The 27,392-nt window shown below is 42.9% G+C and overlaps 1 long non-coding RNA gene across 1 annotated transcript in view; it reads right to left on the bottom strand.

Annotated features, from left to right (window-relative positions):
• LOC141417182 (uncharacterized) overlaps positions 1 to 17,953 on the bottom strand; it is a 44,978-nt gene extending 27,025 nt beyond the window's left edge. Inside the window, exons 1-2 of the long non-coding RNA XR_012441769.1 lie at positions 17,487 to 17,953; positions 1,160 to 1,292 (exon numbers count right to left, since the gene is read on the bottom strand). This is a non-coding gene — a long non-coding RNA (uncharacterized lncRNA). The remainder of the gene's footprint in view (positions 1 to 1,159; positions 1,293 to 17,486) is intronic.
• Positions 17,954 to 27,392: the final 9,439 nt, after the last annotated feature.

Here is a 27,392-nt window from a genome sequence, read left to right as displayed (position 1 = left end):
CTTTCCTCTGTTGCAGGGTTCCACAAACATTTACTGTGAAGTGCCAGATAGCAAACAATTTAGATTTTGTGGGCCATATGCTCATTAATGCAGCCACTCAACTCTGCCATTACAGTGTGAAAGCAGCCAAAGATCGCAGGTGAACAAGTGGGAGTGGTAGTGATCCAATAAAACTTTATTCACAAAGGCAGGCAGCAGGCTAGACTCAGCCCTGAGCTGCTTCCCTGACCAGGATATCATAATTTTATTTAACTTGAACATTTCTCAGGACATCTGGGAAAGGATTATTCCAGACATCCCCGCAGTCATCCCATGTGCACAAATTCCCAGAATGAGATAAAACACAAGGGCTTAAATTTGGAGACCCCTCAAAGTAAAGAACACCTCCAAAATCTGTCCGGTTAAGTATTCTCTTACCTTATTCTTGAGGGATGAGGTGTTTCCTGCCCTTACCCCTCAGCAGCAGGAGTTAGTTCTCAGAGGTATTTTTACCCTCACTCTGTGATCCGTAAATACAGTGCTCTGTTTCTGCCCATTCAACACCCATCCTCGATCTGAGAGTTCCAGTCCCTCAATTATCCAAAGGAACAATCACCCAAAGGAACTAACTGTCCTCCAAGAGCAAAACTGTAAATAAGACACACGTATTGGAGAAAAGATTTATAGATTTATCTTAAAGACCCTAGAAGGCTCTTAGATCCTAACACTAGAATAGATGTGGATGTATGGAGAGAGAAGAAAGAGGGAGAGAAAGAGAGAGAGAGAGAGAATGCTTACCACTCCAAAGAAAGATTGCTCCATTATCAAGAGACAAGACAGGGAAATACTGGGGCTTCCCATCCAGGCATCAGGCTGCACCCTCAGCCATCCGCCAGGTGCGCCCCTGTGAGGGGTCTGCACACAGCAGGCCATGGCAAGAAACTTGCCATTACACAATCACCTGCACTTTGTTCTCATTCTCAGGCACCTTGTGATTATGACTTGAGCTCCCATGAGCCTTTTCTGCCCCAGAAGAATGTGCTCACCGAGGTTGGCAGTCGCCCTGTCGCCTCAACATGGTTTCTTCTGATAAACTAATAAACGGGCAGCTTGCGAGAGTGCTGGCTCGTATCGGCCTTGATCATGGGTCACATCTACTCTGGAATGAAGGAAGCCCTACCTTCTCAGTCTGCAGAGATGAAGGAGAGAAGGAAGCTCGCTGAGACCAAGGAAGGGCTCCTGGGTACCTGGCTCTCCATTGCCCAAGAAGACAGCATCCCAGTTTCTGCACGCTTTGCTTGACTGGACAGCGACTTCAGAGGAAGGAGAAAAGCAAACCAAAACTCAGTTTCTTTTCTAAATCACCATTTTCTCTTCTCTATTCTCCATGGACACCAGAAAACCCTTTTCTAGTGTACTGTCCTGAAACTGGTGCATCTTCGCAGAGTGGCAAACACAGATGGATTCCCACGGTCACTGCTGACACTCTCTCCTCTTTTCTAGGACAATCTCAGGAAGAGGAATTTCCAATGCCCCTTGGCACAGGGAGCTCGTTTACTCTTATGACACAAGCATCAAGGCCTTGCGCTTTCTGACCTGGTGTGGAAGTCCTGGCTCATCTGAGTGACAAGAAGGACAAGCATGGGCCTCCTGAGGAATTAGGGATGTGAGAAGCTGGAAGCCCTGAGTACAGAGTGGAGGCTTTGGAGCCACTAGGAAAATCCTCTGGAGGACACCTCCCAAGTTTACCTGGGTGTGAACTTGGCCTTGGGGCACGAAGTGGGGGAGGAATGAGAATCAGGTGGAGTTACAATGGTGTCATGGCTCAGTATACCCTTTACCAACCCTACACTTCATCTTTATGCCTCTGTGTCTGTGCTGGTACCTTCCATTTGTCCCCCTAGGTCTCCTTCCAGGGCTCCTGCAGTCAATAAAAAGGACTGGCAGAGATCAGATGGTAAGAGGAGAAAGACGCAGTTAGCATTTTGGCTCTCGCCATCCAGGGAAGCTACTGTCATTGTGTTCCTCCACAGAAGGCAGCCACGGTACACCAACACCCTCTCTGTTTTCCCATAATGGCCTCCTCCCCTTGCCCCTTTAGACATGGGATGGCAAGGCTTTGGGCTGTCACTGTCCCCACCTTTTTCCTTAAACTCTGTCCATACCTTTGTAAGTAGTCACTCCTCAAATGATCCAGGTGGCACACGCCATCTCTATTCCACATGACCTTGACCATGACCTTCCCTCTGCCTGCATGCCCTGCTCTGGCGTCTCTCCTCTCTGTCTCCTGATACTCTATGGACATCACCTCCTCTGGGAGCAAATGTGCTAAGTAAGAAACAATGCTGACTGGCATTTTACAGATGGGGACCATGTCCTGGCTCTGCTCTGTGACTGGAGACAGGTTCAGTTCTCTGCAAAGGGGGTGACGGCACCCCCTGAAGGCTGCCCTTCATGATTAAGCCCTCTGTAAAGGCTGGGTCCCGTGGCCGGGGCACCCGCAGGCATTTGTGCACTCTCTTTACCCCATAGCACTTGTAACCACTGCTGGAAATGTCACTCACACAGAGCAGGTCATCCATTGAAAGAGGGGCGCTCAACAGTTCTCCGTACATTCATGCACTGGCACCCGCATTGTCACATCAGTTGAAGAGCACTGACTCACAAGGAAACCCCATGTTCTTTAGCCACATCCCCTCCCCTGTGCTCCCCCACCATCCCCAGGTGACCTCCTATCTACTTCTCTTCTGGACATTGTATGTAAACAGAATCCCACAGCGTATGGCCCTTTGTGACATTCATATCGTGTTTTCAAGGCTCCTGCTTGTGGCACCATGTTGGGGCTTCATTCCTCTTCATTGCCAAGTAATTTGCGCTGTGTGGACAGACCACATTTTGTTCCATTACTGCTTGATGGACACTTGCGTTTTTCTACCCTTCGGCTGTCAGGAATATTGCTGCTCTATTTGTGAACCCCACGTCAGGTCGTGGGGCCCCGAGCACAGCTGTCCCCACAGTGTGGCACAGGCAGGCACAGTGACATGTCTCCTCTCTGTCCCGTTCCCACTCACCTGCTCACTCTATAGTAGAGCTGCATTTTAGGAAGTGAAAAACCATGAGGCCGGTGGCTTTTAAAAGATGATCGTGAGGTGACCGAGGTCCTGACTCACAGATGCAGGGAGAACAATGCTGAATGTTCCAGAAGGCACCCACAGAAAACAAAAATCAGGGTACAGTCTGATGAGCCACATGGATCAAGACTGGAAAATAGGAAATCATTTGTGTCTAGTTAAATGTTATATGTGGAAACAGACTTTGTAGGAGGATCTACACAGGGTGGCTGATGTCTGGGATATTCAGGATGTAATGCTGTAATGACTTAAAGACACTTCCTAAATCAAAATTAGATGGACATCACAGCCTTTAAAACAAAGTGACAGGTCGCTGTGTCATGATGAAACACATTAAAAATGTACAAGCTGGGTGCAGTGGCTCACACCTGTAATCCCAGCAATTTGGGAGGCTGAAATCGGGAGGATCACAATTGCAGGTCAGCCCAGGCAAAAAGTTAGTGAGACCCAACTCAACAAATAAGCCAGGTCTGGTGGTACATGCATGTAATCCAAGCTACACGGGAGGCCATGGGTGGGAGGATCGTGGTCTGAAGCCTGCCTGGGCAAAAGTGAGACCCTACTTGAAAAATGACTAATGCAAAAAAGAACTGAGAAATGGTAGAGTGGGCCTAGCAAGCAAGAATGAGGCCCTGAGCTCAAACCCCAAGTAATATAAATTAATTAATAAAATAAAAATGAGGTCTGAGGGAAACACTTGAGCTTGTGGGTCAAATAAATAAACGTAAGCAGAAAGGGAGCTGTGAAGGCGTGGAGGTTGACAATTCCTGCAGTGACAATGAACTCTAACGGATGGAAGGACACTCCAAGCCAGGTGTGAGTGTGTCATGCTACGCTGTCATCCTGCCTCTTTTTCCATCTTCATGCTTAGCACTGCAAGTGCGAAACCATCCCTGTTGACCTGCGTCTCTTGCTTGGAGGCTGTAAGGCGTGAAGAAAATACTGGGCCAGGGGCTGGCGGCTGACGCCTGTAATCCTAGCTACCTGGGAGGCTGAGATCTGGAAGAGAGCAGTTTGAGGCCAGCTGGGACAAATAGGTCATGAGACCCCCCCATCTCCAAATAACCAGAGTAAAATGGACTGGAGGAGTGGCTCAAGTGTACAGAGCCTGCTTTGCAAATGTGAAGCCCCAAGTTCAAACCCCAGTCCCCCAAAATCCATATGTATCGATATTAAGACAGGTGATGGAATTCCTGTCTGTAGCTCTGCGTTTGGCTGGGGACACCAGCAGCCACTTGCTCTTCCTGTTTCTTGTCACAACTACAGAGTCCACACAGAGACACTGAGAGAAAGGAGGAAAGTGCTCAGGAAGGTTCAAAGGGGATACTCCAAAACACGCTTTTCCAGTGAAAGATCGTTTAACTCAAATGCCCGTGATTTGACCTCTAACAGAATCATGCAGCTCAGATTTTCATATTTTAACCTCCAAGAAGCATAGTGGGAGAAAAAAGAAAAAGGGGATCTTAGAACATTATGGTACAGCGAAAAAAATTAGTTTTAAAAGCATATGTATGCTAGAAGAATTTATCTGATACAAATGTTATTATGCAAATTAAGGACTGTTAAACATTTCATCAATTTAAAAAATCTGGCCCAAGGTGCTGTAGTTCCTGCCTGTAATCCCAGCTATGTAGGAAGCAGAAATCAGGAGAACTGTAGTTAAAGGCTAGCCCAGGCCAAAAAGCTGGGAACCTCATCTTAACCAATAAGCCAGGTGGTGGTACACTGCTGTAATCTCACTTATGTGGAAGTCTACCCCTGACCAAAAAAAAAACCCTATCTGAAATATAACTAAAAGCCAAACAGAACTGGATGCATAGCTCAAGTGGTAGAGCACCTGCCTAGCAAGCATGAGGCCCTAAGTTCAAACTCCAGTACTGCCAGAAAAAAAAAAATCTGGATTAATTTGAAAATGTGGAGGAGAGTGACATATTTAATATAAAGACATAACAAATATATTTTACTTCTCAGTTTTCATACACAGAGAGAGTTTGTTTTGTACTCATGTCCTTTAAAAATAACCCACATATAAAAATGATAAATGACTTTTTCAATGAGGTTTTCATTTTCCAGGAGAGCCTTGGCGATGTGAGGGAGCCGGGCGGCGGTCCTACGGCCAGGATTTGGTGCCAAAGCAAAGACCCTGCGCCTGCACAGTGTAAGATCTCACCAAGAAAGCCAGTCTTCCTTCACCCAGCTGTTGTAACCCACACGCCAGAGGCGCAGCTCGGTAACACAGCTCCCTTCGGAAAATCATTCTGCATTTATTATAAGATAAAAGTGATAATGTTTGCAAAAAGACAAGGATAGAACAATTCTGTCATCCACTCGTCTCCTGGATAAATGATCACCCACCAACTTCACGAAATTGAAGATTAGTTCAGAAAAGCCCCGTCATGTTCAGTTAGACACCAGCAACCTATTTTCTATGAAACAAGAGCCGCTTGACAGAAACCAGAAATCCATCCAGGACCTGCAACTAGACAGTTGTCTAGGAAAAACTCATTGCTACCACAGCCTGACACAGGGGTGTGGCTTTCACTTAGGACACATGGGGCTTCCAAAATCCCTGACGACATCAGCACTGAGTAGCAGTAAGCAGGAGGGTCTGGGGCCTGGAGAGAACACTTGGTCACATTGCAAACACTCAGCTAACGAGAAGCCAGAGGCAAGCGGATTGAAGAAATGCACAAAGTGTAATGAGAGAAAATGTATAAAACCAAACTTTTCATTTCTGAGAATGAGACAACCAACCATATTTCAGGCAAAACTGACATTTAAACCACCTCACCAAGGCATATCATGGCTGGATTTTCAAGGAAAAGTGAAGAACTGAAAAACATATTTTGGGATAGGCAACCTAGAAGTCCAGGTGAGAGAATGCACTGTCTGCTCCCGTGAACTGCATTTTCTGTTTTTGGAGCTAGAGTCTCACTGTGTGGTCCAGGCTGCCCTTGAACTTAAGATCCTTCTGCCTCGGCCTCCTGAGTTCTGGGATTCCAAGCTTGCAACCGTCAAACTGTCACTGTCGCCTTCCTATGACATCCTCCAGGCAATGTGGCACCTGCTTCTCCTGTCCTCGCATTGCACAGAATCTCACCTTTGCAGCCACATCTCTCCCTCCTTCTTCCTGGCTCTCAGCCCTGCCACTGCTGACTTCCTCTAGGTTCCCTTATGACCTGTCCCTGTCTCAGGAAAGCTGCTCTCTCCTCCTGCGCTGGGTTGCATTATTCTAGCTACGAGTCCACTGTCGCCTCCCAAACTTCATATCGCTCTTCACACTTGCATTAAGCCTTTGATACCCGTGTCCACACGGGCAGGAAGCAACGGGAGGGATTAAGGATTAGCTATGTCCTTTGCTGTTGGAGCCCCAGGACTTAGAAACTCGTGTGACACCAGTAGAAAATTAACGCGTTTGTTGAGCTGAATGTAAAGGGAAAACACTGTAAGTACGTGACCTGGAAATGAAGGAGACAGGAATAAATGAGGAATATAAAGAAGGTCGGCCACAGATTTCTCCTCTGCAACAACGCAGGGCGTGACACAGTCAAATCGTGGCTGTAGCGCTCCAAGGGAAAAAGGTTCATGACCTTGACCTTTGAACTCACATCACCTTCAAGTGCCCCAGACACTAGAAAGAGACAACTGGGCAAGTGTCAGGAAATGTGCCACTCGAGTTCTCTCAGATATCATCGAATGCGTCATTGGCGTGTTAACACTGTCAATGTCCAAGCAAAGAGCGTGGTGCACATGGAGCCATGGCTTAACGACGAGGGATGCGCTGTGAACAACCGCATCGCTGTGTGACTGTGCCGCGTACATAGGCAAACCTGGACGGTGCAGCTCCGTCGCCTGGGGCAGCCTCTTGATGCGGTTAAGAAATGTGGAGAACACAAGATGGCTGCGTTTGCACTGGTAACACATCGTGGAATCAGCCGAAGCGTCCACCAAAGACGGGTGAGGAAGACAATGTACACACAACGGAGTTTGACCCAGCCATTGAGAAGAATGAGCCCAACAAAACTGACCCAAAAACCCAAGGCTGAGAATGGTGGTACATGCCTGTAATTCCAGCTACTCATCAGGCAGAGATAGAAAGATCATCATCCCAGGGAAAAGCTAATGACCCTATGTGAAAAACAAACTAAAAGCAAAATGACTGAGGTACGACTCAAGTGTACCCTACTTGGGGTCCAACTACAAGGCCCTGAATTCAATTCTCAGTACCACCAAAAAAAATTAACCAAAAAACAAAAAAAACGCCTGAGGATTCCAGAAAGGGACCAAAGGTAAATACTGAGGGACACTTACACTTGAAAACCTGCTGATCTCAGAGTAGCCTGGAGATGCTCCCATCCCCCACCTCATTTGGTCAGCACAGAGGTCCTGTGACAGTGTGGCAGGTTTTGAGGACCAGTAGCTGCAATGCTGTGATCAAAAAGAACCCAATTGATGTGGAGTGGTAAGTGACAGCCACATCCAGTGGCATTAGCAGTGGAAGTCACACACTCGACAGCTGATGAGCAGAGAGGGCCAATGACTTTTCATTTCAAAGTTCGGCCGTGGTTGGGGAAGTGTGTTTCTGGCTGGGACTGCATGCGTGAGCAGCAAAGAAAGCACAAGGTGTCCACACAATCCAGGGCTGCCCCAGCTGCATACATGTCCATAAGACATTCAAGAGAACCTGGCAGAAGGTAAAAGCCACAGAAGATTCAACACATTCCAAACCTTGAAGGTACTCAAGGTACTGTGTGGTATTTGAGCAAAACCTCAGTCCAACCACTGCATGGCCACTGAGTTATGCAGACAGAATTGGTCCCTGAAAATACGGGCTTGAAATAAAAGCCAGAATGAGATACCATCACAAACCTATTAGAATCACTAAAATTAATTTAGACAATACCAAAAGTTAGCAAGAGTATGGAGCAACTGGACCTGTCAGCTATGGCTGGTTGGAATGTAAAATGGAAAAAATTATGGCAAGCCAGGTGCCGGGGGCTCACGCCTGTAATCCTAGCTGCTGAGGAAGCAGAGATCAGGAGGATCATGGTTCAAAGCCAGCCCCGGAAAATAGTTTGAGAGACCCTATCTCAAACCCAAGAAAGGGTTGGTGGAGTGGCTTAAGGTGTAGGCCCTTAGTTCAAACCCCAGTACCATGAAAAAAAAAATAGAATGGCAGTTTTTATAACGCTAAGCATATAGTACCAGACAACTCAACATGACTCTCATGGAGATCTATCCTACAGAAATGAAAACTTAGGTTCATATGAAAATCTGGATGTGAATCTCCATAGCAGCTTTACATGGAGTAGCCTAAAGTGTAAACAACCTAACTGTTCTTCAGTGGAAAGTTATTGTAGATCCAGTCAAGGAGTGTCGCTCAACAATGACATGAACCACCAAATTATCAATCGTGCAGCGGTGGGGAAGGGCCTCAAGAATTATGTTAAGCCAAAGAAGCTGGGTGAAAAAGAACTACATGTTACAGAATCCCAGTTCAGTGCTTTGTAGACTCAGAAAGCACACTAGTGGCTACCTGCCCCTGAATTTGGGAGAGGGATTTGCTGCAGATGGGCACAAGGAGACTTTGTGGAGTGGTGGGGACTGCACAATGCTATAAATTTACTAAGAGTGCTTAAATTGAGCCAGGTGTGATGGCACACAGCTGTAATCCCAGCACTGAGGAAACTGAGGCAGGTAGATTATGAGTTCAAGGCCAGACTGGGCTACATTGCAAGTTCCAGACCAGTCTGAGCTACATAGCAAGAACTTGTCTCAAAAGAAGAAAATTATTAAAGTGAATGTTTATGTTGGTAAGTGATATCTAAATAAAGCTTTTTTTAAAGCATAATTGACTGTATAAAACATGACAATGTAGTATAGGGTTTGTAACATATGTAAAAATAAAGTGTATGAATAGTACAAGGGTCAGGTGGGCAGAACTGAAAGTCCTCAAGATAAAATGACATAGTATCACTTGAAGGTAGACTATGATAAATTGAAGTTTTACACTACAAACCCTAAAAAAATGCTATAGAGTACATGCTTAGCAAGTGTGAGACCCCGAGTTCAATCCCTAGTACCACAAAAGAAAAACAGAGTTATTTATAATAAGTCAACAAGGTAAACAAATGAAATTACAAAAAAAATTCAAATAATCCAAAATAAGGCAGAAGAAAAGAAGGAACAAAGAAAAGGCAGTAAGATGATAGATTTTCATATGAAGAATCAACAAGACAAAAGTTTAGTTCTTTGAAAAGATAAATAAGATTGATAAGCCCTTAGTAAGCCTGACTAAAATAGAAGGGAAAAGACCCAAATTAATAAAATTAGATATGAAAAAAAGGGGAGATCACAATAAACACCAATGAAATCCAGAGGATCATTAGGGAATATCTTGAAAACTATAGCCAAATAAATTGAAAAATCTAGAAGAAATTTCTATACATATACAAGACCAGTCAAAACTGAACCAAAGGATATAAATCACCTCAATAGATCTATATAAGCAATGAAATTGAAACAGCAATAGAGTCTCCCAAAAAAGAAAAGCCCAGAACCTGATGAATTCTACACTGAATTCTACCAGACCTTTAAAGAAGAACTAATGCCAACATTCTTCAAACTATTCCATGAAATAGAAAGGGAAGGAACACTGCCACATTCATTCTATGAATCCAGCATTACACTCATCCCCAAATGGGAAAAGGACACAACAAGAAAAGAGAGAATTACAGGCCAATCTCTTTAATGAACATAGATGCAAAAATTCTCAATAAAAAACTGCAAAATCAAATTCAAGAACATATCAAAAAGATCATACATATATCATAATCAAGTCGCTTCATCCCAGGGGTGCAGGGGTGGTTCAACATGCGCAAATCTATAAATGTAATACAGCACATTAACAGAAGCAAGGACAAAAACACCACTTGATCATCTCAGTAGATGCAGAAAAAGCCTTTGATAAGATCCAACATCTTTTCATGACAAAAGCTCTAATGCAACTAGGACTAGAAGGAAAGTACCTCAACATAAAAAAGTCTATCTATGACAAACCTATAGCCAACATCATACTAAATGGGGGAAATCTGAAACCATTTCCTTTAAAGTCAGAATGAGACAAGGTGTCCACTTTTTCTGGTTCAATTCAACAAAGTTTGAAATTCCCAGCCAAAGCAATAGGACAGAAAGAAGAAAAAAGGAATTCAAATAGGAAAAGAAGTCAAATTATCCCTATATGCAGATGACATGGTCTTATACATAAGACCCAAAAACTCCGCCAGAACACTCCTGATATCATAAACACTTTCAGCAAAGTAACAGGATACAAAATCAATATAAAAATATCTGTAACCTTTCTACGCACCAACAATGAACAGACTGAGAAACTATCCAGTAAAACAGTTCCATCTGCAATAGTCTCAAAAAATAAAATAGCTAGGAATAAACTTAACAGAGGATGTGAAAGACCTCTACAATGAAACTCTAAACCACTGAAGAAAGAAATTGAAGAAGACATCAGAAGATGAAAAGATCTCCCATGCTTATGGATTGGCTGAATTAATATTGTGAAAATGGTTCTATTACCAAAAGCAATCTACATGTTCAATGCAGTCCCCATCAAAATTCCAATGACATTCATCACAGAGATTGAAAATCAACCTGAAAGTTCATCTGGAAGCACAAAAGACCAAGAATAGCCAAGGCAATACTGAGCAAAAAGAGCCATGCTGGAGATATCACAATGTCCAACTTCAAACTATACTACAGACCCATAGCAATACAAACAGCATGGCACTGACACAAAAACAGACACAAAGACCAGTGGAACAGAATAGAAGACATAGATCTAAATCCACAAAGCTACAATCACATGATTTTTGACAAAAGCACCCAAAACACACAATGGAGAAAAAACAGCATCTTCAACAAACGTTGCTGGGAAAACTGGATATCTGCATGCAGAAGACTTATCTTTCACCCTGTGTAAATATCAACCCAAAGTGGATCAAAGACCTTAACATAAGGTCTAAAACTTTGCCATTAGTGCAGGAAAGAGCAGGGAATACCCTGGAGCATATAGGCCACAGGCAATGACTTCCTAAGTAGAACTCCAATCAACTAAAAGAAAGGATTGACCAAAGTGTCTACATGAAACTAAAAAGCTTCTGCACAGCAAAGGAATGGTCACCAGACTGAAGAGGCAGCCCACAGAATGGGAGAAAATCTTTGCCAGCTATACATCTGACAAGGGACTTCTAACCACAATCTTTAGGGAACTCAAAAAACTAAACTCCCTAAAAATCAATGACCCAATAAAAAAAATGGGCAACTGAACTGACCAGAGCCTTTTCAAAGGAAGATGTACAAATGGCCAAAAACACATGAAATGCTCACCATCCCTGACCATAAAGGAAATCAAAACCACATTAAGATTCCACCTCACTTGTGTTTGAATGGCTATCATATAAAATACAAACAACAATAAATGTTAGTGAGGATGTGGGGAAAATGAACCCTCATTCACTGCTGGTGGGAATGTAAACTAGTACAATCACTATGGAAATCAGTATGGAAGTTTCTCCAAAAACTAAACATAGACCTGCCATATGATCCAGCAATCCCACTCCTGGGGATACACCTGAAGGAATGCGACACAGGTTACTCCAGAGGCACCTGCACACCCATGTTTATTGCAGCACTATTCACAATAGCCAAGTCATGGAAACAGCCAAGATGCATCACTACTGATGAATGAATGAAAAAAATGTGGTATTTGTATACAATGGAATTTTACTCAGCCACGAAGAAGAATGAAATTTTATCATTCGCAGGTAAAGGGATGGAACTGGAGAACATCATCGTAAGTGAAGTTAGCCAGGGTCAGAAGGCCAAAAGTCACATGTTTTCACTCATATGTGGACTATAGACCTAATACAAATGCAGCAACACTACGTTGCGGGCATTGGTGGTTCAGTGGTAGAACTCTCAGCAATGCTATGAAACACTGGTCACATATGAGAGGGGGAGGATAAAAGAAGGAAGTTAAAACGATAAATATGGTTGATGTACTCCATACAAGAATAAATATAGAATTTTTAAACCTGTTGAAACCACCATAAGAAGGGGACTAAAGTAGAAAGGAGAAAAATGTAGGGGATGAATCAATTTATATACACATGGCAATGTCATAGTGTAACTCCCCATATAGCTATCTCAAACAAACAAAAATGTCTTTTTTCAAAGGCAGAGAACAAGAACGAAGAACAGGTCCTGTCTGGGGGTTGGCACCAGTGGGAGGAGGAGGATATAAGGAAAGGGTGAAGGAGGATGAATGTGGTGGAATATTATATACTTGTTTATGAAAATGGAAAACTAAGACCTGTTGAAACTATTCCAGGAATTGGGAGAGGGGGATAAAGGAGAAGGATGGAGGGGGTGAGTTCAACTATGAAATATCGTAGACACTTTTGTAAATGTCACAATGTACCCCCAGTACAGCAATAATATGATAATAAAACTTTTTTAAAAAGAAACAGTTCTTCAATTTAAAAAATTGAATAAGTGCTTCATGAAAGAAGACATACACAGACAGAAAACAGGCACACGAAAAGACACTCGATCTAATTGGTCGTTAGGGAAATGCAAATTAAAAGGACCGTGAAACACCTCTACACACCTATTAGAAGGAAATTGAAAACAGCTGCAATGCTAAGTGCTTGTGAGGATATGGAACGAGCGGAATGCCACATGGAGGTGGTGGGAAGGCAAAATGCTACACCACTTTGAAAAGATAAAGCTATAGCCACAATTATCCTATGAAGCCATAATTCCAATCCCAGATATCCACCTAGGAGAGCTAAGAGCTAAGTCTTCTCAGAAACCTGTAATGAATGTTTATAGCAGGCCAATTCATAACCACATCGCCATGCAGCCTCTCCATGGACTACTTCGTGGAAATAAAAAGGGAGGACATCAACAAACCCTAAGTGGGTTGTGCTGAGTGAACAAAAGTCCCAAACATTTACATACTTCTTGATCCCATTTGTATAATGACCTGGAAAAGAGAAAACTATAGATATAAACCAGATGGAAAATTGTCAGGGCCTGGGATGAAGACGGGGATCTGTAAAGGAGACGAGGGAGGATTGGGGTGAGGGGAATATTCTATACTATGACTGTGATCATAGTTATATGACTGTGTCAGAATTCACCGTGCTGCATGTTTAAATCATAGTTCCAGATTCAAATTATTTCTCACAAATTTTTTCTTGACAGCACTGGGGGTTTGAACTCAGGACCTCACACTTGCTAGGCAGGCACTCTTTACCACTTGAGCCACACCACCAGCCCTTTTTTGTGACAACTATTTACCTGGGCTGGCTTTGAATGGCGATCTTCCTGATCTCTGCCTCCTGAGTAGCTAGGATTACAGGCATGAGCCACCGGCTATGTTTCACAAATGTTGAAGATATTTTTGTATCTTCAAAACTATCAGAAGCCTTATCTTCTGGCTTCTGTTGCTATGGCTGAAATGTTCACTGTGAGTCCACCTTACACACTTACACATAAACATTTGCATCCTTATGAAAAGGGTGCTACAAACCTTCATTTCAGTTCTTCGAGAAGTCATAGGTTTCTTTTCTCTTGGGTAAATTCTAGGATTGGATTAGTGGTACATAAGGTAATTTATACACATTAGCTTTATAAGAAACTGTGACACAGTCTCCAAATCCACTGCACTGTGTGTCTTACTACATATAAATTGGTCTTCAGTAATTCTGAGTTTAAGCAAGCCATGGTGGTACACACCTATCAGCCTCGCCACTCGGGAGGTGGAGGCCAACCTGGGCAAAGTTTGTGAGCCTGTATCTTAAAAAACAAACAAACAAACAAAACCCCAAAAGGGCCTAGCACAAGACCCTAGGATCAATCCCCGTTACTGATGATAACAACAACAATAAAAATAAAACAACATTGACTTTAGAAAAAGAATATGAGGAAGAAGAAAATGTGGAAGAGATGCTAAGAATTTTCCATACTATAAAGAAAGTCATTAATCTTCATTTTGGAAATCTCATCTGAGACTAGAATAAGATAGATTAAAATAAATTTGCAATTACATTGTGATGAAACTGTGAGACATGAAAGATAAGAAGACAATCTTGGTTTTTGGGAGTTCTGGGGCTTGAACTCAAGACCTTGTGCTTGTCAGGCAAGCCCTCTACCACTTGAGTCATTCTACCAACCCTTTCTGTATAGGCTGCTTTTGAGCCAGAGTCTTGCTTTGTGCTCAGGTCAGCCTGGGGGTGATCGTGCCTAACCAATGGTTGAGATGGGGTCTGCAAAACATTTTACCCAGGCTGGACTCAAACCATGATCTTCCTGCTTCCACTTCCTGAGTGACTGGGATTACAGGCTCAAGCCACAGTACCAGCCATTTTTATTACTGGGGTTTGAACTCGGGGCCTTGCACCTGGTAGGCAAGTGTTCAACCACTTGAGCCATGTCCTCAGCCCTTTCACTTTAGCTTACTTTTCAGATGGGGTCTCGTGCTTTTGCCCAGGCTGGCCTGGAACCACAGTCTTCCTGTCTCCACTCTGCAAACAGCTGGGACCACCAGCAGAACTACTACACCTTGCCATAAGACATCTGAAAAGCCATGGGGGAGGCGTGAGGGGTGCAGAGGAGGGGTCCACTAGATTGCCTGTAAGTATTTAACAGCTGGACTGATAGTGAACTTCTCAACAACAGCAGCAGAACCAGAGATAAGAGTATGAAAACACCTTCAAAATCTGTGAAAAAGTTACTTTGCATCTGGAACCATCTATCCACAAGAACTACCCTTCCACGTGGGTGTGGGAAGGATAATTTTGGATAAACAAAGACTGAAAGAATTCAGCACTTGAATACACAGAAAGCATCCCTGAAGGCTGTATGTGGTACCTTCAGGAGGTAGGAGGTAGAAAACCAAATTCAGAAGGAACTATAGGGATGCCAGAAATAATAGCAAATCAAGAGCCTGATAAGCATATCAACAGATGCAATAAGAATAATAACAAATAGGAGGGAATAAAAACACTATGCTGTTGTGCCACTTAGCCATTGAAGGAAGAGCTGCTGACACACCCAACGACTTGGATGGATCTCAAAGGCATGTCTACAGGAAGAGAGTCAATCCCATTTATTGAGAGAGACCACAGATGAGGGGCTGCCAAGGCAGCTCTGCAGGGCTAGGCTGGGTCTGTATCTTTTGTTTATTTGTTTCAAATATGCTAGTGGACTTATTGATTTACCTTCAAATTCAAATATCATTTGTTAGACATAGGTCATTTATTTGATTCACGTTTATATGCCACATCTTCCTTATTACACCAAGGTGTAAAAAAAAATGCAACAGAGAGCGAGAGAGTGAGCAGAAGTTAGTTATTCTTAATATAACCATTCAGTTGATGTGGAAATTGAGGCCAGATTTCACACACGGTGACAAATCCATAGGAAGTGATCATATACTAAGCTAAGGAACAGAAAAATGAAATTTGTAACTACACCGCTGTGTCTACATCTTGGCTGCAGTGATACACAACTCTACCTGGTGACGAAACTCGGTAGAACTCACACACCTCCTCCCAGGATCCACTTTCTGTGAACACTGCCGTGTGCCACATGTAGCTATTGGGAGGCATCAATGAAGATTGAAAGTTAAACTGTTTTGAGGTCTTTGTATGTATGGAAAGAGAATAAAGATATAACTTTAAGGTTTGGAAGGCTGGGATTTGAACTCAGGACCTCATCTTGGGGCTCTCATGCATTAAATTTTTAAGGAAGACACTCAAAGACTAGGAAAGAATACATCGTTTCTAAATCAGTAGGGAATGATGGTAAGGAAAACTTAAGTCCATAGGAGTTAGAAAGCAAAAAAAAAAAAAAAAGGAGAAAGAGGCTTGCTAAAACATGTATGTTCAAAAAATCATGCCTTTCCTTTAATGAAGGAAGGAATGAATTAGAAAACATTGAGGAAGAAGTGATCCAGTTCAGAACAATAACAAATACACCACTTCTAAGACCACACTTTGTGAAGAAAACTACAAATATTGAATGCTGAGTGGAGTTAGTTGCCTGGAGAGATCAGGCCAGGAGAGCGAGTTCCAAGTGTGCTCGTGAAGGCGTGTGCCTGGTAAGAAGGGAGAGGGAGCCAGGCTGCCCCATGCTGGCTCTGAGCATGGCACAGTCTGCAACGTGGGGAACTGACTAGCTGGTGAAGGAAGGCCATGAGTCCACCGGTGCTGCTTGTCAGGGGACACCAGAGATGCACGCCTGTGACGTTCGCCTCTTCTCCCAATGCAAGATGCTGGAGAGGCTGGGGAGTGGAGGCTTCTGGAACAGGGGCAGCTCCCACAGGCCTGGAGGCCAACCTGGGAGGATGGCTGAGGGGCTCAACCCTCACCTTCCTCTGCAGCAAGCCTGTAGGTGGTACTCAGAGGCCACGCCCAGGCCACTGCACCCCTCTGCCAGCCACAGGGGAGCCTCTGGCCTTAGAGCCATCAGAAAGAGGAAAGAGTGTGAGGCTGCTTGTAACCTCTGTGTTCACTCCCCCAGAAAGAGGGTCTGGTCCTGTCAGGAAACGTGATAATTCAGTTCAAGGGGTCCCTCTGGGTGGGTTTGGGATGGTCAGAATCCCTTCTCTTTACCAGATCTTTAATTGCTTCAGTTAATTAAGAATCCATCTTAAATGTAATGGTGGCTTGCTTTTGTAATCCCAGCTACTCAGCAGGTGGAGATCTGGAGGCTGGGGGTTCAAGGCCAGCCTGGATGAAAAATTAGCAATACACCATTTCAACAACAAAAAAATCCAGGCATGGTGGTTCTTGCCTATAATCTCAGCTGCTTGGGAGGCATAGATAGGAGGATCCAAGTACAAGGCCAGCCCTGGGCAAAAAAATGAAAGACCCAATCAAAAAATAACTGAAGCAAAAAGGGCTGGGGGTATGGCTCAGCTGGTACAGTACTCGATAAAATGGGCTGAAATAAAGCAAGCTATGCTCCTGAATAGACAATGGGTTTTATTTAATGGGATTGATTTTGTTTCATTTTGTCTGGCAGCACCAGGGATGGAACCCAGTGCCTCACGGGGGCACGGCAAAGCGCTCTGTCTCAGCCCTCCAGCACGATGAGTTTTTAACTGGGAAAAATGGTGCTACTAACTACCATTATTTAAAACTTCCTGTGTCTGAGCATAGTACTACATGCCTGTAATCCCAGAACTCAGGAGGCTGAGGCAGAGGTTCATGAAGTTGAGGCAAGCATGGGCTACTTAGCCATATCCTACCTCAAAAAACCAACAAAAAAATAATAAGTATAAATAAATCTTACTCTGTGCCAGGTATCAGTCTATAGCTTGTGTAGGTTTCAGTCCATCAATTGTCATGACAACACAGTGTTCAGTTGTTCAGATGAGGATACGAGGTACACGGAAAGGTTCAGCCACCTGCCCAGTGTTTGAGGGCCAGAGGGCATCAGCAAGTCACCAAGCCCATGTTCTAAAGTCTTCTGTGACTTGTCTTTTAAAATTAAATTGGAAAACTAAATAGATAAGGCTATCAAAGCCTAACACTAATGTTGGCAGACTGAGCTGGACAGCTATCTCAAAGAGTCACAGAAGTGTGGCCCTGTGTGGGGACAGATAAAGGGAGCCGTGGGGCAAACCCAACACAGGAACACGTCTATTCTGCGCATTAATTCAGTGAAAAGTCCTTCCAAGATCAGAGACAGACATTTTAATAAGCTATGTTAGCACAACAGGCTAATGGGTGTGAGGGAGGCATAGATTCAGTTAAGAATTTCTCCTCTCGCCATTCACAAACAGGGCTCCCAGCTGAATTAAACAGTTAAATAAAACAAAATTGTATCATAAAAATAGAACAAATATCATTAAATATTTATCAAGCTCTTCAGAGAGGAAGAATGCCTGGCTGTAAATTTTAAAGGCAAGCAGCAACTGACTTGATAACATAAAATGTAAAACTTCCATTAACCAAATAAAACCTCAGTCAGAAAGTCCAGAAACAAAGCAAACAAACAAACGGAAAAAAGTAGAACAAATGTAATTTTTAACATCACACAATCTGGGGACGTGGCTCAAATGGAAAGTTCCTGCCTAGCAAGCACAGGGCGCTGAGTTCAAACCCCAGTGCTGCCAAAAATCACACAAAATGCAATGGCCCAATTTTTGTGAATTTGCCTCAATTTTGAAAGATTAGTTGGTGTCTTTAAAACGGAAAGAATTTTCAGGAAACAAAGAGCAAAATATCAAAGCCCAATAGAAAATTTGACATAAGCAGAAAACCTGCAGCAGTGACACGAAAGGTCAATACATTCATTTTAATCCATTGAAAGAAGCAAATTAAAATGACAAGCCATTTTACGCTCGCCTTTGTAGACAGAGTTCCTTCAAACAGTGACTGTAACATTGACGACAGATGTAGACTCGTGCAAACTTCCTTTTTTGTGATGTCTGTGGCATTTCCCCTTTTTATTAGCTCATATGAATCGTGGAAAAGAATGGATTTCACTATGGTGTCTTCATACATGTACCTGATGTACTTTGATCCTATTCACCCACGATCACCTCCTATGATACCCCTTCCTTCTCCCGCTGCCCCCCCCCTTCCCAAATGGTCCTCCTTCTATTTCCTTCTATTTTCCCTTTCTGTTTTCTCTTTTTTCCCCCTCTAGACTCCACACATGAGAGAAAACATGCAATATTTGTCTTTCTGAGCCTGGCTTATTTCATGTAACGTGACGAACTCCAGTCCCATGCATTTTCTAGCAGACAACATGGCTTCAATCTTCTTTATGACTGAGTAATACTCCATAATGAATTTATACCACATTCTCTTTATCCACTCATCGGTTGCTGGGCGCCTAGGCTGCATGCATAACTTGGCTTTCATGACTAACCGCATGCAAGTTTTCCATAAGGCAAGGCAACAAGACAGTATGGTTGCATTGTGTGTGATTCTTGAATTAAATAGTGGAATTAAACATTAAGCTTTTACTTTCTGTGAACAATCTGAAATAATGCAAAGCCCATTTCCTTTAAAATAACTTGGAAAAAGCAGCAAAATTACTTTTCTATATTACTTTTCTAGTCAACTGAACTGCGAAGTGTAGAGACCGAACAGCGGGGCGATCAGGATTTTGGGATTGAAGGTCAAGTCACCTGGGATTAGATTCCAGCTCCACCATTTGACCTTGGACAAACTGCTTCACCTCTCTGTGTGGGCCGTGACTAACGGTAGCTGCATCATGACGATGGGAGTGTTAGGACACTTCAGGTCCTCAGAGCACAGCCTGGCATATGTGACGACGTGTACTGTGACCAACTGTCACCAATACACATTGGTCACATATGCATGTGTATGGTCAGGTGCATATGTGACCAATGTGCATTGGTGCTGACGACGGTGACAATGATTGATACTGTCACAGGATGGCACCACACTAGCAGAAGACAAATAAATCAATACATCCTTTTTCATTATTCTGACTCATAAAATACCAGGACGTCTGCAGACCATTGGTGGCCACTTACCATTTAACTATGTATACAACAAAGATATAGTTTATAGTGAAAAGTAATTTGTACTCGAAACTACTCATACATTTATAAAAATATTAGTTAAGTGATACTGTAAATACTGTTATTAAAGAGGTTCTCTTAAATCAATAAATCGTACCATGAAGACACAAATTAGCTATAACACACATTGTAAGAAAAGTAAGGCGCCATCATGATACAGCATGCCCTTTGTAAAAAGTCTCACTAATGCTGAAGAATGGATAGTCTTAAAGCAAAACCACACTGGGGGGGTGAAAGAATCAGGCACCCCAAGATTCATTCTCACACATACTTTACATTTGTTGCAATGAGAGCAAATCAGTCATGAATTTCCAAAGGCTTCAGGAAAACTTCCCTCACATAAAATGCAGCTCCCAGGTAAGACAGATCAATAAAGACCCTTTAAGCACCAGCACGGAAATACAGAAAGCGCCAAAGTGCGTTATACCCGCACGAATGGAAATACCATGACAGACCCCTCTGTACAATTCATGTACGCTCATAAAAAGAAAAGGGAAACACATAAACAAATAACTGTGACATTTTCAAGGAGGAACAGACAGAACTGACTAACACCTGATCTTTGATAAAATAGGTAGATAAACACATCCCAATGATCTAGGCTCTACAAATCAAGACTCAAAACTTTTTTGAAAGTAGGATTTATGCAGACTTGCCTCCCCTCACTCAGGGCTCTTGCCACTCCTCACTCAGTGAAGTTTCAAGCTCTTTGCAGAGTAGCTCTGGGGTCCAGTGAGAAATGAAAACTCTGTATTGAGACAATTTAGTGCCAAGGACAATAAATACAGATCACAAAAAATTGCAGTCAAAGCTGCTTCCAGAGGAATATTCAGTCTTAAGCACTTTTAGTATTAAACAAAAAGTAATAAAACATTCAATACAAGAAATTACCAACCCATACAAATGAAGCAAATAATTATAATACAGAAAAATTAACACACCAGAAAAGACATTGGGATTGTTTTATCTGAGAACTGGTTCTTTGAAATGGACAGAGGGTAAACCTTAATAATGTTTAATAAGAACTAACAAATGAAAGAGAGAGAAGACAGATACAAATATTTAGAGCTGAAAATTTTAAAATATTTCTCTTCTCAGAAATCTCACATTGAAATACAGGCACATCCCAGCACTTGGGATCACAAGTTCAAGACCAGCCTGGGTTACCTGAAAAGACCGTGTCTCAACAAACTGAAACATATAGCCACAAAAAAATGTCCAAATAACATTTAAACAAGCCTAACTAAGCAGAATTTTTAAAGATCCATAGCTACAACAAAAGGAACTTTAAGAATGCAGAGATAATCCCATATTAATGAGATGAAATAGGAAAAACTGGCCATTTCGGTAAAAGTAGAAAAGCATTTAATAAAATACAGCATCCATCCCTGACCCATTATTAAAAGTCTCCCGATAACAGGTCCTATGGTTTGGATATGGTTTGAATGCGCAACCCTGAGATCTCCCTGTTGGAAGTTTGCTCCGTGTGGCAATGTTAAGAAGGCCGTTTCCACAGTGGGCAAGGTGGGAGGCCACTAGGTCACTGGGGACATAGCCCTGGGACAGGACTCCTGCTGGTCTCCTGGAATGAATTAGTTCTTGAGAAAGTGAGTTGTTGCAAAAGAGCAAGACTGGTCCCTCCCTAGTCCCTGTCATCTGTCTCACCACGTGTTCCCCTTCTCATACGCGCTCCCACTGTGATGGAGCGTACGTGACAAGTCACGATGGTCCTCATCCGAAGAGCAACCAATATGGCTGTTCAATCTTGCACTTTCATGCTCCAAAACTGTGAGCTAAATAAACTTCTTTATAAAGTGACTGGGGGATTTTGTTAAAGCAATAGAAGTCAGACAAAGACGAAATGGGTATTAAAGTATATTTCTCTAATTTAGTAAAGACTATCAATGGCAAATGGCAAGCCAGGCACTAACAGCACTTATTAAAAAAAAAATCACTGTCATTAAAACAGTAAACAAGACAAGGATTCCCACAACCACTTCTGCTGCTTGCGATGATGGGGCAAGTCTGTGTGGCATTACATCCATGCAAGAGAAGTTAGTGAAAAAAGGCAGACTTCTCTTTCTCTGCCTGAACACAAATACATATCTATAAAACAAAAATTCAATTATAAACTACTGAAATAGTAGGAGAATCCGCTAATGGGTCTCATCAGCTACTGAAAAATCAGTGGTTGGGTATAGAGTTTTATTTGGGGATGATGAAGAAGTTCCAAAGATGAATGGTGGTGATGGTGGCAAAGCAGTGTGGACATACTTGGTGTCACTAAACTGTGCACTGAAAATTGCTAAAATGATAACTTCGATATGTGTATTTTATCACAACAGAGGAGAGCCATTGACTTGGATGACCTGGAATGAGAATGGCACTATGAAGTGCTGGATAATTAGTTTTGAAAAGTTAACTGGGAAAAATATCTGTTTACAATCGAGATGGAGGAAGGGAGGAATGCAGGAAGGAAGGGAAGGTGGGAGGAAGGAGAGCAGGAGTTAGGGAGAAGAGATACATACATACAAGTACAGGACCCATATGAGTGACAAATGTGTGTTAAGGGACGCCAAAAACAACTTGGGGTTTTTTTCCAAAGGCATCTCACGTTCTTAGGTGAAATATTCAGTATTGCAAAGAACTAAAATTTCCCCCAAATTAATCCTGAAATGCAATTCAATTCTAGTCAAAATATCAGCAGGATTTCTCTTACAAAATTTGACACACTAATTGTAAGGTTGATCTGGAATGATAAATGAGTGAGAACAGCCAAGAAGATCTGGAATATTAGTGACAAGGAAGGAGGAGCCACACACCATGGCTGCACAACTGTCTGCTTGTCCTTCCAGAAGACTCAAGATTGGCTTCCTCATGCTCAAGCTGCAAACAATGGCTGTGATGGTAAACAGGCACCTTCTACAGGTGTGCAGCTACTTTTTTTTTCTGTAGTTTCATTTTTAAAGAAAAGAGTCCCGCAATTGGAAGTGAAATGAAAGGCCATGCTATGTAAATTAACCAGGTGTGTGGACAGAGCTCAGTATTTTGATGCTTTGTGACTTGGGCTCTGAGTTTTAAAGATACTCACATGTTCTTGTACAATTAATAAAAACAAAAGCTATTTTTTAAAAAAGTAATTTGGAGCCACTGGGAAAAAACAATAAAGAACAATTGTTAGATTAATGAACAGATCAGGAAGTTTAGAAACAGGACCACATGCATATTTAAGTGTATGTTTTAGTTCATAGGAAAATGATGAATTTATTCAACATTGAAGGGGACAATAAAACTACTCCCCTAAACTGCAGGGCACACTCGAATGAATTCCACATGGATTAAGGCATCTCATTTCTTCCTACATTTAACAAAATTTACTGAGGACAAACTTACAAGCAAGACTCCAGTGTGGCCATAAGGACACAACAGTAAAAAAAAAGCCCAGCTACTCCACCTTCACAGGTCCACAGTCAGCCGTGACCCACAGTGTATCAGTGACATCAGGGATCCAAGAAGGAGTCCTGCTGTCAGAGGTCAGGGGTCACAGCTACTCCACGATGGGTAAGGTTTGCTTCCACTTTGCACTGCCTTTACCAGGTGAACAGAGTCACCTTCTGACTCTGCATCTTTCCTTTATGACAGAAGACTTCAGGTCATTTCCTTCTCACCTTTGGAAAGGTGGGAAGGTAATCAAGAATGTTTAAAACCCATCTTCTTAGGCATTTAGGGGAAGGTGCTAAAGATAAAGAGCCCAACACTCACAAGAAGGTGGAAGGAACTCTCAGAGGGTCAAAATCAACAATCAACTAGAAGAGACATTAAGCTTATAAATAACTCTCTCTTCTCTCTCTCTGACTAGGATGTCACCTGACAGGTATGCTGTGAGGTATGGCATGTAACCAATAAAACTGCCTCCAATTCTACCCTCCAATTTCTTCCACCCTAATCAACAGGGCAATGATTGCCTAAAACATCAAAGGCTGTATTGCATGACCAATTATTTAATTACCCTTGTGAGGATCCCAGAGAAGTCGAAGGTCAAGGAATTCATAGCCCAGGGCTTCTGACCTAACATCAGGGCAGGTGAGGCGGGCATCTGAGAGCCCTGAAGGGGAAGCAGGCATTTAGTGAGCCACTGACAGGGACAGACAGCCGCCAGTGGCCTTGAGGGGCAGGAGGGTGACCCGTGGGCAGGAAGAGCATGGCAGGTGTGCTGGGGCAGCCACCCATCCTATCATGGATGCTTGGGTTTATCCTCATGGCCGTGGAAAGTCCTAAAAGACTTTACCAAGAGGGTGACATGACCAGACTTGCATTTTGAGCACATCTCTCTGGCTGTGGAGTACATTGGAAGAAAGCAAAGACCGGAAGCAAGGAGACCAGTGGAGATCCATGGAAGCAGATTTCAAAATGATGAATGGGGGACCAACATAGGAGCTAGAGAGAGAGAGGCACGGGACATTTCAGAGGTAAAACGAAAGAGCTTGGCAGTCTGTCCTCTGTGGGCCTGAGGCCAAGGGCAGTGGGAGAGATGCCCAAAGGAGGCACCACTGGCATAACCACAGACATGGAGAGCAACCAAGTTTGGCAGAAGGAGGCAAGGACAGACACAAAGTGTGGCTTGTGGGCTAACTCCGAGGTGTCTGTGGGAAAGCCTGGGAGGTGGAAAGCAAAGGCTGGGTGTGTGATCTTGAGCTCAGAGAAGAGTCTGGAATGGAAATGGAAATTTAGGACCATCAGCTGAAAAAATGGTCATGGAAGTCACAAAAGTCATGAGGTATCCTAGCAAGAGAATGAAGAGAGAAGACAAAAGAAACCGGAGTCCTGAGGGACTCAAACATTTGAAGATTGGGTTACAGAAAGATGTTCACACAAAGAAGACCTAGAAGAAAAAGTGTCCAGAAAAGCAGAAGTGACATCTGCAGTGTGGAGTCTCAGACACCAAGGCAGGAGCCCCAGAGCCACTGAGACCTGGGAAGATGAAGACCAAAAGATGAGAACAATGGGATTCAGAAAGCACCACTTTAAAGCGGGGCAGATATTTTTCAACGTTTGAGTTGCATGAGTGTGTGGTGGAGGGGTGGGCGACAGGAGGAGGGAAATAAAGCCAGATTTGCAAAGATGTACTATTAGTTGAAGCTAAGTAATGGATTCCTGTGAGTTATTATTTTCATTTTTATATATATGCTTCCTTTTTATTTTTTCTTTCTTTTATCATTTTTACATTTACTCACATGTGTATACATTATTTGGACCTCCTCCCCAAACCCGTTCCGAGCAGGGGTTATCTGATTTTGTTGAAGAGAAAATATAAGAGATAATAAGAAAGACACAGTATTTTGCCAGTTGAGATAAAGATAGCTATGCAGAGAGATTCCTAGCGTTGCTTCCATGCACTTGTGTATTACAACCTGAATTAGTTCATCTCTACCAGACCTCTTCACTACTTCCTAGTCACCTTCCCACAGTGGCCTCTGCCAGTTTAAGATTACTTTATTCACTCCTCAACAGGGAGCACATCAACCACATTCAAGTTTTAGGTTTCCTTCCCTTCCCCCATTCCTCCCATGCACGTTCTCCCCTCAGTGTGTGACCCATGTCCAGTAACCCTGCACACCTATGTTTATTGCAGCACTTTTCACAGTAGCCAAGCTGTGGAAACAGCCAAGATGCCCCACTACTGATAAATGGATCAAGAAAATGTGGTATTTATACACAATGGAATTTTATTCAGGCACAAAGAAAAATGAAATTTTGTCATTCACAAGGAAATGTATGGAACTGGAAAACATCATCTTAGGTAAAGTTAGTTAGGCTGAGAAGGCCAAAAATCTCATGTTCTCCCTCATATGCAAATTGTAGATCTAAAACAAACTCAGTCATATTATTATTTTCATTTTTATGTATTTTTTAAAATTCCATTATAATCAAGAAAACTCTGGGACAAGAAAAAGCTGCTATAAATATTCAAAGGAAGGAATAGTTCCTTTTGACAATCAATCCAACTCTTGAATAAAATGTTGCTTTTAAAATTAAAAAATGCTAGATGCAGAAAAAAACCTGTAATAGCAAGCCATACACATTTAAACATAGGGAAGTAGTTAGATTTTTTCATAGACTGGATGGAATTATTGTCAGCAGGTGAATATTTTGTTTATGAAGAATTTGAAAAGTCAGATGCAGTAGCTCATACCTGTAATCCCAGATACAGAAAGGCAGAGATCAGGAAGATTGAGATTCAAGGTCAGCCTGGGGCAAAAAGTTTGTAAGACCCCATCTCAACCAATAAAAAGCTGGGTGTGGTTGTGCACACCTGTCATCCCAGCTGCACAGGAAGTGTAAGTAGCAGGACCATGATTCAGGCTAGCACCAATGTAAAGGCAAGTCTCTCTTCAAAAAAATATACCTAAAGCAAAAATGGGCTGGGGTCTGGCAGGCACAAGTACCTCCAAAAAAAAAACTGTAACATGGGGCTGGAAGTGTGGCTCGGTGACAGAATGCTCGCTTCACATGCTCACAGCCCTGGGTCCCATTTCCAGCACTGAAGGAAAAAAAAAGAATGAGAAAGAATAGATTAAAAAAAAATTCATGATGTGGAAAATGAAGTGATTAAACTACCCAGTTTTCTCTTCTGCCAACCCCTAACTGTCATCCTGCAATGGTTCATTTTTTTTTTTCTCTTTTTGGCAGTGCTGGGGTTTGAACTTGGGACCTTGTGCTTGCGAGACAGGCACTCTACCATTTGAGCCATGCCCAACTCATTTTTCCCAAACATTATCATTTGGCTAGGGCTCTGTGTCTTTTGCCAGGGCCAGCCTCTGACTGCACTTCTCCTGCCTATGCCTCTCAGGTAGCTGGAATTACAACACGCATCAATACTGCCCTGCTTATTTGTAGGAAAGGAATCTCACTAATTTTTTGCCTAGATCAAGATCCACTCGATCTCTGCCAAACAAGCAGCTGGGATTACAGAGGTGAGCCACCTCACCCGGGTCTGTGATGGTTAATTTTATGTGTCAAGTGTCAACTTGAATGGGTCACGGAGTGCCCAAACAGCTGGTCAAACATCATTTCTGGGTGTGACTGTGAGAGCGTTTTTGGGAGACGTTATATCCTGAGAGATTAGTAGAGAGCAGTAGACAGTTCTGCCCAATGCAGATGGAACTGCCTAAGCCGCTCAGGGGCTGAACCCAACAGAGCAGCACTACAAAGTTGAACTACCTCTCCTGCCGCCTGACTGTTTGACTGAGACTGATCTTCTACTCTCTGCACTCCTCCTTCTCACCTTCAGTCTCTCTCTGGAGTCTTCCTGGCGGCTCTCTAGCTCTTGGGCCTTCAAGACGATCCACATTTACGCTCTCTCCAGCTGGAAGAGGACAGATCAGGGAGTTTCTCTCAGCCTCCTGACCCATCCGTCAGCACACTACACAGTAGATCTCCTTGTTGGATCATAATTTTACATACACGTGTACAATTGATTCCGTTGCTCTAGAGAACCTCAACTAATAGAGTCTATCTTAGCTCAGGCTGCTGTAACAAAGTACCACAGGCTGAGTGGTTTCAATAATAGAAATGTTTCTCACAGTCTGAGAGGCTAGAAGTTCAAGATCAAGGCAGATGGGTTGTCTGGGGAGGAC

Source organism: Castor canadensis, chromosome 15 (assembly GCF_047511655.1).
Source record: "Castor canadensis chromosome 15, mCasCan1.hap1v2, whole genome shotgun sequence".
NCBI classification, from domain to species: domain Eukaryota; kingdom Metazoa; phylum Chordata; class Mammalia; order Rodentia; family Castoridae; genus Castor; species Castor canadensis.
Note: the sequence above shows the minus strand (reverse complement) of the source record. Positions and strands in the feature narration are given on the sequence as shown.